General features: G+C 36.4%; 1 long non-coding RNA gene across 1 annotated transcript; it reads right to left on the bottom strand.

Annotated features, from left to right (window-relative positions):
• Window positions 1–425: 425 nt before the first annotated feature.
• Window positions 426–2,681, bottom strand: LOC120613766 (uncharacterized). The gene is made up of 3 exons (XR_005655763.1): window positions 2,644–2,681; window positions 1,103–1,188; window positions 426–880 (listed from the first exon to the last, which is right to left on the bottom strand). It is a non-coding gene; the product is annotated as an uncharacterized LOC120613766 (long non-coding RNA).
• Window positions 2,682–16,109: the final 13,428 nt, after the last annotated feature.

Here is a 16,109-nt window from a genome sequence, read left to right as displayed (position 1 = left end):
TCTACATACATAGGTAATTATATGTCAAACATATACAAGAAACTCTTGCAAATCAACATGAAAAGGATTGAATACCCAAAAGAAAAGTGAGCAAAACACATAATGTGCAATTTAGAGAATGGGTACCGAATATGAGATATGTATTTCTAGGAAGACTTAGAAATCAAAAAATGCAAATTTTAAAACAGTGTTTTACTACTTTACACATAATCAATATGCAATGATTAGAAAGCTGGGTAATATCAAGTGATGGAGAAGATTCAGGGAAATAGAATTGTTTGTGCATTTTCGGAGCAACATTAAACTGGAACAGCCATTCTGGAAAGCAACCAGGGAGTATGTAGTGAAAATTAAATATTGATACACCTTATGCCAGCACTCCTCCGTGCTGGGTCTGTGCCTGGAGAAGCTCTCACGAAGGTCCATGGGTGCACAAGTACAAGAATGTTTGCCCTCTGACTAGAGACTGTCATATGTGAGTCAGTGGTTGGCAGCTGGGGTTGGGGGCAGGGGAGTGGGAAATAAGGGAAGGCACAAAAGGGAAATGGGAGTGAAGATAAAGGATGAAAGGGAAGAACAAATCATCAAAATAAAACCAGAATGTGACCTTGCACGGCCTGTTGGTGAACCGAGGAATGTGTTTAATTAACTCAGCTCTCCGCATCTGCAGTTCCTCAAACCAAAAATCACCGTGCACAAGCATCTATTTACCACCTGGTATCCTATTGTGGGTCAAGCACTCACGGTAGAAAAATAAATGAGCAACTCCTGCTAGACTGTTCACTTGCTTTGATCAAATTGGTGAGCTGTGGAGTGGACATGACCTTCTCTTTCCTTGACCTTCCAAGTCTTCCATCCCTCATCTCTCCATTCATCTGGTCTAGTGGGAAAAAAGAGAGAGAGAGAGAGAATTCCTTACCCTCTATAAACAAACTCCTCCCTCCTAGCCCTCAGTAATCTCCAGGCTTAGTGTGTCCCACCCAAATCTCATTTCCTTTAACAAAACTCTTGTGAAGCAGGTTGCTCAATCCCTAAGTAATTCTAAAGTCACTTCACCTGGAGTCATATTAAACCAGTGTTTACATTTGTCTCCTGTACATACCGGAGCGTCAACGCAGCCACCTCCTGGATCTCAAATTCTTGTGCAGAAGTGCTAAGGAACCAGATGGAGGCGAGATCCTGCGTTCTCTGGGAAAAATAAATTTTTTTTGCAGCAATGACTTTTTCACCCTTCTAGGTAATCAAACGGAGCACCTGGAAAAGGAAGCCCTACCTCTCACAGATAAAAATCAGAATGGACTTATCGAAGTGACACAGAAATACAGTGACAGCAGCACACAGGTGAACTCTAAGAGCTAGTGAAGTTACAAGAGATAGATATTTTTCCATGGGAACATTGCTGACACATTTTTTCCTCTATATATGCCTGTACCAGACTTCTCTTTAGAACCAAATTCTCAGTTTTTCTATTTCCCCTAGATTCCTAGCCCATGAATCTTGCCTCATCTGGTTCCCTGACTCAGACACACTGTACCCTCTTACCTACCTCCTTCAACCCACCTGGCATGAGGGCCCCCAATCTTGGACTTCTTCAAATCTCACCAGACAACAAAATAGCCCTAAATCCTGTCCAGCTTGCTTATTCTCAGCTACCAAATAGATGGGCAGTCTGCAGTACTCATTAAGTTTACTCTGTGGGCAAAGTAGCATACTGAGGCCTCATCAAGAAAAACTACAGAAATAGAATTTATAGGCCCTGCCCTTAAAGAATGTAAATTCTCCTCTGTGAGTCACCCATTAAGGGTCAGCCATTATCCTCAGCACTTTTATATAGTACATTTCTTTATTTATCTTCACATTAACCTTAGCAGTTAAAGCCCCATTCTCTTTGTTTTTTCAAATGTATAAACTGAACCTCTCAGAGGTTGAGGAATGTGCCTCAAGTAACAGCTGGGAAGTAACAAGTCCAGGACTTCTGACCCCAAGCCCAGGCACTTTTCACAACACTATCGTTGCATTAAAGAGAATCCATCCAACTTGGAAATACAGAGTGCTGGACCCTGAAATAGACTCAAAGTATTTTCAAAATCATATGTCTGAGCTTGTGTGTCTGGTCTCTCCTGTAGAAAGGAAGTGTTCAACAGTGAGAGATTTCTAATGGGAGTAACCTTTCCAATCTAGATGAAAGAACAGAGGGCTTTAGGTTGTCAAGGAAGAGAAAATAAAGTTGGAATAAGCATCTTCCCTTAAGGTTACTCAGATACTCCTACTGTCATGGAATGAATTTTCCACTCCGTCTTCCAGAGTCAGAGAAATCATGATGAAACGTGGCAGGGTGAATTCAGGTTAGATGGCACAAAACATATTTCTGGTGATGAGGTGGTTAAATACCAAACTATTTCATTAAAGGAAGTGGTGACATGTAGGTTTTCTTTTTCCCCTTGGATACTTTTGGTTTACTCCTGTTGGAGGCGGGAGATGGAACACTCAAGCTCTAGAAATCTCATCTGAAAATGGCAGTTCTGCAGCTATAAGATAACTTTATTATGCTCACATAAAAAGGGTTTAGGACAACCCATATAATAACAAACTATTACTCAACCCCAGACCCTCCCAGAGTGCTACTGAAAAGGTTTTTCTCACCTTTCCTCCCTGGTTCCCATACTCCAACAAGCATGAACCAGAAAGGGCCTGAGTCATCATGTCACATGACTGAAAGTGCACATGGGGCCTCTCCACACTTGGCACGGCCACATGAAACCGAAATCACCCGTGCTCTGCAAGCTGAAAAGCACTAGGCAGTTACAGGTTTGTGTCAGAAACATCTCGGGGCTGCCGCTACTTGAACTTTAGAGAAAATTTATACTTGGAAATGATTCCTTCCAAGGCACAATGGCTTAGTTGTTAGTTAGCTTTGCAAATAGCACAGAGGAAAAATCCACCTCCCAGAAAATGATTTTCTTTCACAGACCCATCGATCTCATTGTCCCTTCAGGAAATCAGAAAAGGACTTGAACAGGAAGTCCACATGAAGAAATGTTTCTCTTCCTACTCTAATGATTTCCGTTTTCCTAAGAAGCATAGACTCAGACACTAAGTTTAGTCAGACCTGAGGAATCATCTAAGTACAGCCTTATCATTTTCCAGGAAAGGAAGCCCAAACCCAGAGAGGTGAAGCAGTCCGCCCAGGGTCACACAGCTGATCAATGCTCTTCACCCAGCAGGAGACCAGCACATGTCCACTGTGATGGAGGGGAAATGGGCCATGTCCCTCTGGTGTGTCCCTAAGATTGATAAGTATAGTTCTAGACATTTCTCCCCACTGTCCATGTCCCAGCCACCACCACCATCACCAAACACACTCATAAATTACCTGCTCTACTGCTTCTAAGAACTCACTAAGCCTTTTATTTCCATGCAATGATTTTAAATTTATAAACACTATTGGTTCCCCCTAGCAGAACTGGGAATGGCTTCCTGACGCACAGAAAGAGGTGACTGCCTTCTGCAAGTTCAGGCTGGGTGGGAAAGACGGGTATTCTGCCATCCAGGTTTGTACTCACCTTTTTTTCCCCATTTTTTCCTCCCAATTCCCAAAACTCACCTCCTCACTACCAAAATGAACCAGTTGAGTGTAGGCAATTTAGGTGGTTAGAAGAGCCAGGGTTTTCAGATCAAAATGTCTACATATGTAAATTAGCTGCACGGTGTCATTCAAGACATTAAATGGTTGACATCTTTGAATTGGGGATAGTAATGTCATGATGCCTTGAGAATAAAATGAGATCATATTTTGGGAAAGCCCTTTTGAAATTGTTGAGAGGTTATGTAAGGGATCGTCATTATTGCCTCCAAGCTACCCTGTGACTGATCGTGCAGTAGAGTTCGCAGCCTAAAGGAAGGGTGTCAGTAGCTGGGTTGGGCTAGAAACTGGAAATGTGGTCTCCTTCACCTGTGTACACAGGAAAGAGCCTCTTCCCACAGACCTCAGAGAGGGCACTGCTGGAGCACTGTGGTGAGGGCCAGCTGTGAGCACCGTCCCAGAATGCACTGTGACTACTGCCCCAGGTCAGCTCCCTGGAGCTGCTTTTCTTTTCTTTCGTTTCTTTTTTTTTTTTTCTTTTCTGTTTTCGGTTCTCGTGGCTTCTGGATCATTTTAAAGAGGCTGTGTCATTACTGGTCTGGCAGACAGGCAGCTTACCCTAGGGTAACGACTCATTTTTCGCCCGTCTGACCTTGTGTAAGTGGAGATTTCTGGGGGCCGAGGCACCTATTGCATATTACTCCACGTCCTTAGAGCGCTCAGTTTCCCCCTCCCACTCCCAAGAACTCCAGGAGTCTTGGCAAGAAATGATAATCTCCTATGTGAGTAAGACTGATGCCTGACCTTCCTTCTCCATCCCAAAAGAATCCGTTCCTTCCAGAAAGAGCATTCTCTTTGGCTCAAGTTAACCACACCACCTATTTCATCACTTCTTCCTGAAGCCTCCTCCCTCAGTAAGCATGGCTGGCTTCATCCAGCAGCACCGTTTATGTCTTCTCTCCATAGACTTTTTCTCCTCTGCCTATGAGCATATTTAGACTTCTAATAATTTGAAATATGTTCCTCGACATTTCTTCCACTATTTACAATTCAGTGACCTGTACAAAAAGTCTCTTTTCTTTTCCTACAAATAATGTTTTGCCCCCACCTCATGCTCTATAGAAACTTTACTCCCAAAGGTCACCAAGGAATTGTTTAAAGGTCAATGATTAATTTATGGTCCTTATTTTTCCTCTTTCATATTGATGTTCCGGTCAGTGGAGTTCATGCCTCCATGGCATCTGTGACAGCATATCACCCTCGTGTCTCTGTTTCTCTGTTTCCTCCCATGTCCCCTTTGTCAACTCTCTTCCTTTTACTCTCTTTAATATAGACTTTTGTCAAGATTCAGTTCCCGGGGCCTCTGTCATCCTGTTTGTTTTCTTTCCTTTGTTTTTATTCACTCTCTTCATTTCATTCTAAAAATGCATCCAAACTCTATATCTCCATATATGACTACCCTTACCCCTAAATACTTATTAGATGTTGTCTTGCTCAGTGTCTTCATAGTACTTTGATATATCTAAAATTAAATCCATCATCTTTCTGGCTTCTGCATTTCTGTTAACAATACAACTTCTCTCTTAATTAATCACTCACAGGCTAAACTTAAAACTGTTCCTAAATCGCCATATTTAGTCAACTACCAAGTCAAGTTAGTCCTTTCCAAAAACTTTTGCAATCTTTTCTTTTTATTCATTTTATCCCTACTGACTTCACCCTCCCTAGTTCAGGAAATTCATTCTTTTATTTGTTTATTTAACAAATGTATATTAAGTGCCTATTCTGTACCAGGCTTTGTGTTAGGAACTAGGTAAGCAAACACAGATACAGACTGCCCCTGCTCCAGCAATGGAATTTATAAGGTGGTAGAAGAGGCAGATGTTGCTCAAGAAAATACTAATGAATATATAACTACAAATTGAAATGAGTATTATAAAAGAGAGGAACACAATTACAGGCTGAGACATGAAAAGTAGATGGGGCATGCTGATGGAAGAAAATTACTTACTGATGGAAAAATTTATTGAAGACTATTTGATCAGAAGGAACATAGTAAATTCAAAAAACTGAAAGAAGTCAGTAAGTCTGGAGCTGAGAGGGCAAAAGGCAAAATGAGGGTAGGAAAGAAAGAAAGAGCATGTTAGGCCTGGTCAACCGGATAGGTTATTTGGTTGGACTCTATCCCAAGATCGAGGAGGAGCAAATAAAGAGTTTACTATTATTCACTTTAACTGCAGTAATTATCTCCTGTCTGAGATCCTGGCTTTCCCTACTCCAGTCCGTGCTGCGTGTCATCACAAGAATTTTCATAAGATAATCCTCCAACCTATCTAGATTCACTTCCCAAGACCAGCTTACACAACTTGTATATCAAAGCCAATTGGTCTACTCTTTGATCTCTGGGCTATTTTGTGCTTTCTAGATTGTCTTTTGCTCACCTCCTCCACCTCTGCTTCAATTAACCATCTACTGCTCCTCTCTACATCATGCCTACCCACCACAGATGATTTGAATCCATTATTTTCTAGAAATCATAAATATCCTGACCTCCTTAACTTAAAATGGCTCTCCATGCTCTCAGCAACCACATGACACTTGCCACTTACATATCCCAGCAGCTGGGTCTTTAGAGCTAGAAAGTCTTGGTTTGGATCCCAGTTTTAAGCAAATCACTAAATTCTCAAAGCCTCAGGTATTTAATCTATAAAATGGATAAAATCTTAAAACTTATAAGTTTATTGAGAAAATTAAATTAGAATAAAATTTTAAAGTATCTAAAAGAAAACATTGTATACCTATTATCCACCTTCCCCCTTTCATCTTCTCTTACTTTTCTAAGGAAACGGTAGGCTTTTTGAAGAAAGGGACTGTCTGTTATTTATCTTTGCATTTCTATTCTTAGAGCACCTGAAATATAATAGGTATCGAATTAATAACATTGAATGATTGAAAATTGTTTGATTGAGTGAAATTCAACATCAAAAAATATTTTAATTAAGAAAATACATTAACGGATTAAAAAGAAGAAAAATCTGATTATTTAAGTATATACAAAATAATCAGCAAAATTTTAATTTGTGGATTAATGTATTCATGAAAAAATCTTGACTAAAATAAATAAAATATAATGTTCCTAATCAAAAAAATGTGTTCATCAAAATATGACAGATAATATATTTGATGGTAAAATCGTAAAAGCAATTACATTAAAGTCAGGAATAAGACAAGATATGTGTATCAGCAATTCTATTCAGTACTAGAAATCCTGATCAATAAAATATAATAGCAAAATTAATAAAAGCATTCAGCAATGTCATTAGAAACAAAATAAACATATAAAAATTCATAGAGCATATATATGGACTGAAATACTTCAGCATTATAAAGGAATAAGTGCTGATACATGCTAAAACTTAAATAAACCTTGAAACATGCTAAATGAAAGAAGACAATCACCAAAGACCACACATTATATGGTTTAATTCATATGAAAGTCCATAATAAGGAAATTTATAGTGACAGAAAATTGACTAGTGGTTGCTTGGGGCTAGAGGAGGGAGAGGGATGGGGTAATAGGGGGATAACTAAAAAATACTGGGTTTCTTCTTGAGGTAACGAAAATGATCTAAAATTGACTGGTAATGGTTGCATATATCTTTGGATATATTAAAAACAATTTAAGTGTACACTTTAAATGAATGAATTGTATGGTATGTGTATTACATAACAGCTGAAAAAAGTCAATAGGTGTTTGTAAATAAGTAATAAACCATTAGAAAACTTAATGGGAAAATCTCATCTACAAAAATCAACAAAATCTATAAGGTGCGTAGAACACTAATTAATATTGTTTAAAGTCTTTATTGAGAAAATTACAATATTGAAGTACAAAAGAAAAGACCTGAATAAATGGAGAAATAAAACATATCAGTACATGGAATATTTGATATTGTAAGGCAGCAATTCTCCTAAATAAATCTATGAAAGGAATACTGTTCCATTCAAATATTTATTTGATCCTAAAATTCACATGGAAGAGAAAAAAGCTAAAAATAGTCAAGACACTTCTAAAGTAGATTATAATAAAGTGAGAGGCAAGATTTGCCCTACCAGAGATCAATACTTATTAAAAAATAGAATTATCGATGGGGCGTATTAGTAAGGGACAAACAAATAAACCAATAGAACAGAATAGAGAGCTTAGAAACAGATTTATATAAATTAAAAGTTGATGTATGAGAGAAGTGACCTTTAAAAAAATCAATGGATTTTTTTTGAGAAAAGATGGGATATTTAATAAATGATTCTGATACAATTTATTACTTTCAAAATTATATCCTTCTCCTCCCACGAACCACAGAAATAAATTTCAAATATATTAAAAATAAAGAAAACTTCAAAACTTTTAGAAGAAAATTGAGAGAATCTCTTTATGGTCTCAGAGTATAGATTTTCTTAAACAAGACAGAAAAGCATTAACTTTATGTGGGAAAAAAATGAGTTAATTAGATTAAATTGATTTTTCTGAAAATCTGCACTATTACAAATATGAAAACAAAGTGGAAAGACAAGTCATAGACTGAGACACTATATTTGCAATGTAGAGAATCAGCAAAGGATTAATGTCCAGAAAACATGAAATGCTTATACAATTCAATATGAAAGAGCAAATAAGTCAATAGAAAATTGATCAAAAGGAGCAAATAAGAAATATACAGAAAGAGGAACCCAAATGGTCAATATCCTTATGAAAATATGTTCAACCTTATTAGAATCAGAAAAACAGAAGCTTAAAAAAAAAAAATCAAAGTTTGTCAACATCAAATCTTCTCAAGGATGCAGATAAATGGGAAATCTCTTAAACTGCTGGTGAGAATGTAAATTGGTACAATTCATTCTGGACTATGACTCATTCTGGACTATGAAGCCATGCATTTGTTCTCTAGGATCCAGCAATTCTCTATCCAGGTATATACACCTTAGAAAAACTATAGCACGAGTGCACAGGGTGGCTTGTTTTAATTTTTTTTTTTTTTTGCATTATCTGTAATAGCAAAAAAGAAATCTAAACAGAAGAATAAATAGTTATGATTAAATATCTATGGCAGTTAAAGTATATTAACATGGATAAATCACCCCCAAAATTAATTTGGTGCAAAAAAGAAAGAAAGAAACCACCTCCTGGATAACACATACAGTATGATACCATATATCCACATTTTTAAAACATGAAAAACAATATTCTGTATAACTTATGGACACATAAAATGTGGAGGCAATATGAAAACATGCACTGGAATGACAATAAAATACATAAAGTGGTTGTTCCTGGGGGAGCGTTGAGAATAGTGGCAAGTGGCAACCTAGCCTAGAGTTCCACGGCAGATTCAATTATTTCTGTACTGTTTTGCCAAATACGGCAAAATTTAAGATTTTAAAACTGCTGGTGAGTATAAAGAATTCTTATAAATATTCTCTATTCATTTCTGTATGTTAGTAATATTTAATAATAATATAGAGAAGTAAAAACCTAGGTTTTTTTACAAATATACTAGACAAAAGGTTGATCTCTTTAATATACAAACTTCTTGCAAATAAAGTACAAAAACATCCACCAGAGATAAGTGAAAAATAATACGAACAGAGAATTTGCAGAAAATAAAATAATAGTTAATAAACATCTTAAAATCCATTATCAAAGATATTCAAATAAAAAGTAAACAGATATCATTTTCACAGTTATATTAAAAAATATTTTTCTTGGTAGTATTCAAGTTGGCAAAGGTATGATGCTATGAACACTCATATGCTGCTAGTAAGAGTATAAATTATTACTAAGGTTCAGAGAAAACTATCTGATAATTTGAATAAAAATATCCGTAATTTCTTACCTTGTAATTAATTATATTTGTAGGTACCTATCAGAAGCCAAAACTGGAATGTAATAAAGATTTGTGTTCCGAGATGTTATTTATTGCATTGTTTATAATAGCAAAAAAAGAAAAAGAAAGAAAGAAAAAAAGGAAACACATAAACACCCAAAATAAAGGAATGAGTCAATAGATTGTAGATTATGACTGATTCATAAGATAGACTATTATGTAGTTATTCACTTATAATAATGTTTACAAAGAATTCTTAAAGATATGGGAAATAACTGTGATGTAGGGGTTAAGTGACAATATATGGGATTGACCTGTATTACATTGTTACCTAGCCATGTCAATATACACAGGGTCCTCATTATTCATGTATTCATTATCCAAGTCTTTATGTTGCAGATTTAATAGAATAAGATGGAGTTTAGAGAGCAGCACAAATCACATGCAAAGCCACTAGCGATTAAGGATCTGGAGAGTGAGATCAATAAAAAATTGAAGAGAAAGTTAACAAGGATGACAAGATGGGACATGCAAAAGAGAATAATGTGACTAGTAAAGGATTCTGTGAGGCCATTGAGGAAATTGATGAACTCTTCAAACATTTCTGCAAAATTAGGCCTCTTTATAATTGTGTTACAAAATAATCCAATGTGAAGTGAAACATGTAGTATTAAATCATCTTTCGATAATTTGAAAAAACTACCCCCAGACTCCCTCCCCTATCATTTCATCTATTGATATTTTTTAATTAAAATTACTGGAGTGACATTGGTTAATAAAATCAAAGAGGTTTCAAGTGTACAATTCAATAATACATCATATGTGTGTTGCATTGTGTGTTCATCACTCAAAATCAAATCTCCTTCTGTCACCATACTTTTCCCAAGAATTGAGGTATAATTGCAAATTTAACCTCAATGTTACTTTAAAGGTTTAGAATAAAATTATTTGTATAATTTTATTACATTTTCAAGATAAAAATTATAATCAATCTTTTAGAGAACTGTTAAAAGATAAACTGAGGCATAATAAACATTTTTTAAGTTTATTCAAGCAAAAACTGGACATGGTTAAAAACACTACAGGGACAAGAGTCAGGGAAAAGACTTATACAGAGAAGGTGCAGAAGAAAAGCAAGGAAGTTATTTGGTTGGCTATAGCTTAAAGCCTAGTTGGCTGTTTGTGATTGGTTGTCCTTAGTGTTTTGATTTCATAGCCTTGAGGCCTTTATGAGCTTACATTTTGGTTTCTATACATAGCCCGCCACAGCATTAGAGCCACCTCAGTTCGATAGCCTCCTTGTTCAATTAATTTAATACCACATAAAATTTTGATTCTCTTTTTAATCGACTAACTACATGTGATTCTAAGTTAGCAAAGACTTCCTGATTATAATATACAGAATGGCACTGTCCAGTAGAAATATAATGTGATCCAGTTGTGTAATTTAGGTGAAATTAATTTAATAATATATCTTATTTAACACGATTATCTAAAACATAATAATTTCAACAAGTAATCAATATAAAAATTATTACTGGGCTTTTTTTTTTACTATATCTTCAAAATTCAGTGTATATTTGACACACACACATCTCAATCTGAACTAACCACATTTCAAGTATTACATATAGCCAGAAGAAAATGCACCAAAATGTTTTTCAAAATACAGAATGGTTACATATAAATGGAGAGATTAGATATGAGAAATTACTTTCATAATGTAATTTTTTTAAACTTTGCCATTTAACTATTCCATATTTTTAGCTTTTTTTTTCACTCATGAAGGCTAATATTTTTCTCTATCTCTCACTTAAGGCTTAAGTATTTAACTAATACTTTTTATTTTCCAACTTCTCATTATGTCCTTTGCTAGGTGCATTTCATTTCCTGCTTTGGCTTTTCTGGTTTTCTGAGCAACTTATTTCTATTTTTTTTCCATCCTTTTCACTGGGTAGCCTGGCGAACTTCCACTTCTGAGATCATTTTAAAGGAACCCTTCGCCTTGCCAAGTTAATTTCTTTCTACCCTTCCCTGCCTTCTCATGGATCAAGATCATTTTTTCATGTTATTAAAACCGTATTGTTTTCTTATGAAACAGTTTTCTTAGACTTCTTTGTCTTTAAAAAGCCCTTCCCAGAGGACCCTTTAAGTTATTGGAATCCACTTAGTTGATTTTCATTCTTTTTCTCCTACAGGTTTCTTCCTTTTTGTCCTTCAGAATCATACATTTTAGAAGATATATGTGTACGATCACTTTCAACTGAGTTGCTAAATTTAAATTCTTGAATACTTATTTCCTCAACATGAGTATCACATCAAGAGGTCTATTTTCAACCTAGCGGTTTGATTTCTCCACCACTTGCCATAAAGAGTTCTTTCTCCCAAAGGAGCCAGAGAGCTTAGTTTGCATCACTTTCATGCTGTCTCTTTTCAAAGGAGATATACACAGAAATTTTGGGGCTACACTATTGCATTTTGTATTGAAAAACTTTGGGCAAGTTGGTCAAAGAAAACTGTGGAACTTGGTCAAGAGACTGTGTACAATTTTCTAGAGGCGATATGCTAAATTTCACTTTTCTGATGTTCTTAATGTCCCTGAGTTGGTTGAGAAAAGAATTGTCAATATACCTATGAGCTAAATAATTGTGGAATCATCCCTGTATATTAGGCAACTAGTACTCATTACTGTAAGACACTACACACTCAGAAAGTAGAAGAGTTCATTTAAATAATATAGCATTGAACAAAAAGGGGAAAAAGTAATAGAGGTAGTGGGGGTAAATAGCAACTGATTGAATACTAACAGCTTACAAAAGTAATCCAGACACAGATTTACAGATGCTGAAATCTAACTCCCTGAACATCTGCTCAGGAACCCTCACAGGCCACCCACAGAAAACAGAGGATTTTTTTTTTTTTTTAATCTCCCCAGGGGCGGGAATGGAGGACTATGGATAATAGCTTCTTAATACAGGAAGTAAAAAATAAAATAGCACAAACACTTGGACTTGGGGTGGAACGAATTAATGATAATTTATATTTGATGTGCATCGTGGGTGAAAGTGGTGAAATGTACGGATCAAAATAGATGATTTGGGGGAAGCTCATTATTTGTATTCCACCCTTCTCTATGTAGGGCTGGGGAAACAGGAAGGCAGTCTGACGATGGTAACGTTCTATATACATGAATATATAGGAGTTAAGAAAGAAGAGAAAAAAGAGAGGGGAGAATGAAGGGAGGGAGATGGAGAGAAATTTCAGTTAAATGTACTTCATTGTAGCATAGATTTCCTGGAGGGGGTGAGGGAGACAATATATTGGCTACGATTTGGTTAAATTCAAAACAACATTTATTGAGTACTTGCTCTGTGCTAAATTATGCTAGGTGCTGAGAAGTGTCACGGGGGTAACCAGGGTGATTAGATCTCTGCATAAGAGGGACCAATGTGCTCCCTCCAACCACCACCTACAGAGGCTAGTCTAGTTTTTACCCTATCACAAGGCAGGAATTCAAATCAGGCTGGAGCCCAAACCAATTCTGGGACTCCTGCAAGCAAGACCAATCTGGAAAAGCCTCAGGAGGTAGGAATGATTCCAGAATTTATCTGGCATTGGCAGAGTTGACCTTAATCTTAAATTATTGTCAGTTCATCTGTAAATGGTCTCTGGACATTCCCAGGATTCTCTCTGTCTTCTCATTAAGTTCTAAACAGGCTAAATAACAGCTCCTGGGAATGACCCGAACTGAAACAGAGTGTTTTTAACCTTTTTTCCATTAAGAAAAAAAAAAAGTTCAACTCGCTGCCAGCATTCATTTAACATCACACATAGGAATGCTATGTTTTCTAGGACTTGACATTTTCAGCCATTGAACTACTAAAAACAGAATGCTATAAATAGAATGATGTCATTTGTTTCCGAAGACTATCGATATAGCAGAGCGATGCGAAAATACTAATAAAAGCGAGATATTTCATGGCAAATTTTGGGTGTAAGGTTAAGATTGTAATCTGCCAGTTATCTCAGGGTAAACGTGGCAGCCACAGCACTGCCGGCAAGTATTCTTAGTGCAAACCAGTTTAAGGAGAATTAATAAAGCATTATTTATGTCTAGGTGGGTTACCTATAGCAGGTCCTAGTGTCTGGAGCTAGAGATAGGAGGGATAGCATCATGGGACCTGGATTTGGGAGCCAGTTACTAGCTGTGTGCTACTAAAGGAATTGTTCAACCTTTCACGTCTCTCGTTTTCTCAGCCTTCAAACGGTGGTAACGTCACCTATGACACAGGGTCACACTGATGATTAAATGAGATAAGATACCTGAACATTCCGGAACTGTCTAACACAGATTAGTATTTATAAAGTTATGAAAGAGCTATCTGGATAGGTGAGAGAATAGATTTCTTAGACAGCTGAGAGAGTAAGTGTGAGAGGCTAGCTAGCCTTCACTTAAGAGAGCTTCTGGAGGTAGAGAAAGGTCTACACTCAGAAAGTTAGAAGGAAACCTGCAGGCCTATGGCAGAAACTACCGAAATAGTCAGATTCTGCTCTATTAACTTGTGAACCTCAGGTTATATTTTTATAATCGTATTGCGCCTCAACTCTGAGTGCTGTCTGAGATAGAATCATAACCAAAGAACACCAGAAGGCAGCCTGAAATCCACTGCCATCAAGGGCTTGAGAGGCTGGGGAGTGTCGTGTTCCGGAAGCCATAAATTTGGGAGGGAGGGAGCTAGCCGCTTACAGTCATCTGGCAACCGTCCTACCACACCCAGTTCTATCTCCATCCTGTCTGAGACTGCACTCTGGGGCCTGTCTGAAGCTGGACCAGAGTCCACTTAAGTTGGGGTGCAAAGTATCTTTTCTTAGACAATCAACCAGGGAGACTCAGTGTTTCCTCTTGGGTCCCAATCCTGGATTTCTTCTCCCCTCGTCTTTGTTAATTTTGCATTCTTTTCAGCCCACATAATAAAGCTGTGAGGAAACAAATGCTGAATTGAAAAAGCAAGGCTGCAGAATTGAGCTAAAATTAAAATGGTCCTTTGGTTCTCAATACCGGTAAATCCTAGAACTACCAGCTTTCCCCTTGTATTTGTTTTCTCCTGCCGACATCGTCTCAAAAACTTACTTCTGTTTTGCAGACAGTTGCAGAATTCCAGGACACTATAAGAATTTTGAGCAATTAAAGCAGAGATCATTAATAAGCAAACTGCCATTAGCTTTGGACAATTAATCCAGGCTAATAATAAAATAATATTTAAATAGCAGGTTAAAATTTACAAAATATTTTGTGCCCATTGCCTCATTTGCTAGTGAAAGCTACATTGTGAGGCATGTATTTGTGGTAGGCAGTTCCAAGATGGCTCCAAATGAGTCTGTCCCTCTAGAGTTCACGCCCTCTGTAGCCACTCCTACACTGAATAGGGCTGACCTGTACAGACAATAGAATACTGCAGAAATGATGGAGTGTGACCTCCATAAGTAGGTCATAAAAGATATTGCAACTTTCATTTTACTGTATTCTTAGATGGTTCGGGGGAAACCAGTGGCCATCTTGTGCAGACACTCAGTAGCTGTGATAGTTAATGTATTTAGTGGTCATTTGTATACTTTCTTTGGAGAAACATCTGTACAGGTACTTTGCCCATTTTTTAATTGGGTTATTTGTCTTTTAATTTTGAGTCATAAGAGATCTTTATATATTCTATATATAAGTCTCTTAACAGATGAAATGACTTGAAATATTTTCTTCCATTCTGTGAGTTGTCCTTTCTTGACAGTGTTTTTTGAAGCACAAAATAATTTTGATGAAGTACAGTTTATCTATTTTTTTCTTTTATGGCTTGTGCTTTTGCTGTCACTTCTAAGACTCTATTGCCAAATATTAGATCATGAAGATTTACTTATCTTTTCTTCTAAGAGTTTTACAGTTTTAACTCTTACAATTAAGTCTTTGATCTATTTTGAGTTCATTTTTGTATGTGACATGGAATAAGAATCCAACTTCATTCTTTTGTGTGCGGTTATATGAGTTGTCAGCACCATTTATTAGAAAGACTATTCTTTTCCCTGGGTCTTGGCAAAAATCAGTTGACTATAGACACATGGATTTATTTCTGTTCTCTCAGTTCTATTCTATTGATTTATATTCTATCATTATGCCAGTATCACACTGTCTTGATTATTGTTTTTTTATAATAAGCTTCTAAGTTGAGAAGTGCGAGTCCTCCAACTCTGTTCTTTTACAGGATTTTTGGCTATTCTGGGTCTCTTGTAATTCCATGTGAATTTTAGAATCAGCTTTTTTAAGAAGTCAGCTAGGATTCTGATAGGGATTACACCAAATCTATAGATAAATTTGAGAAATATTGCAAACTTAAAAGTATTAAGTTTTCTGATGCATGAATGTGAAATGATTTTTTTATTTGAATCTTATTTATTTCAAAAATGTTTTGTAGTTTTCAGAGTATAAGTTTTGCACTTCTTTTGTTGAATGTATTCCTAAGTATTTTTTTGATACTACTGTAAATAGGATTTTCTTAATTTCATTTTCAGATTGTTCATTGCAAGTATATCCTGCAAGTTGCTAAACTCATTTATTAGTTCTAATAGTTTTTTTGTGGATTCCTTAGGATTGT

Source organism: Pteropus medius, unplaced genomic scaffold, assembly GCF_902729225.1.
Source record: "Pteropus medius unplaced genomic scaffold, Ma_sr-lr_union100, whole genome shotgun sequence".
Lineage (NCBI taxonomy): Eukaryota > Metazoa > Chordata > Mammalia > Chiroptera > Pteropodidae > Pteropus > Pteropus medius.
The sequence above is the reverse complement of the archived record's forward strand: the minus strand, read 5'-3'. Positions and strand labels throughout refer to the sequence as shown.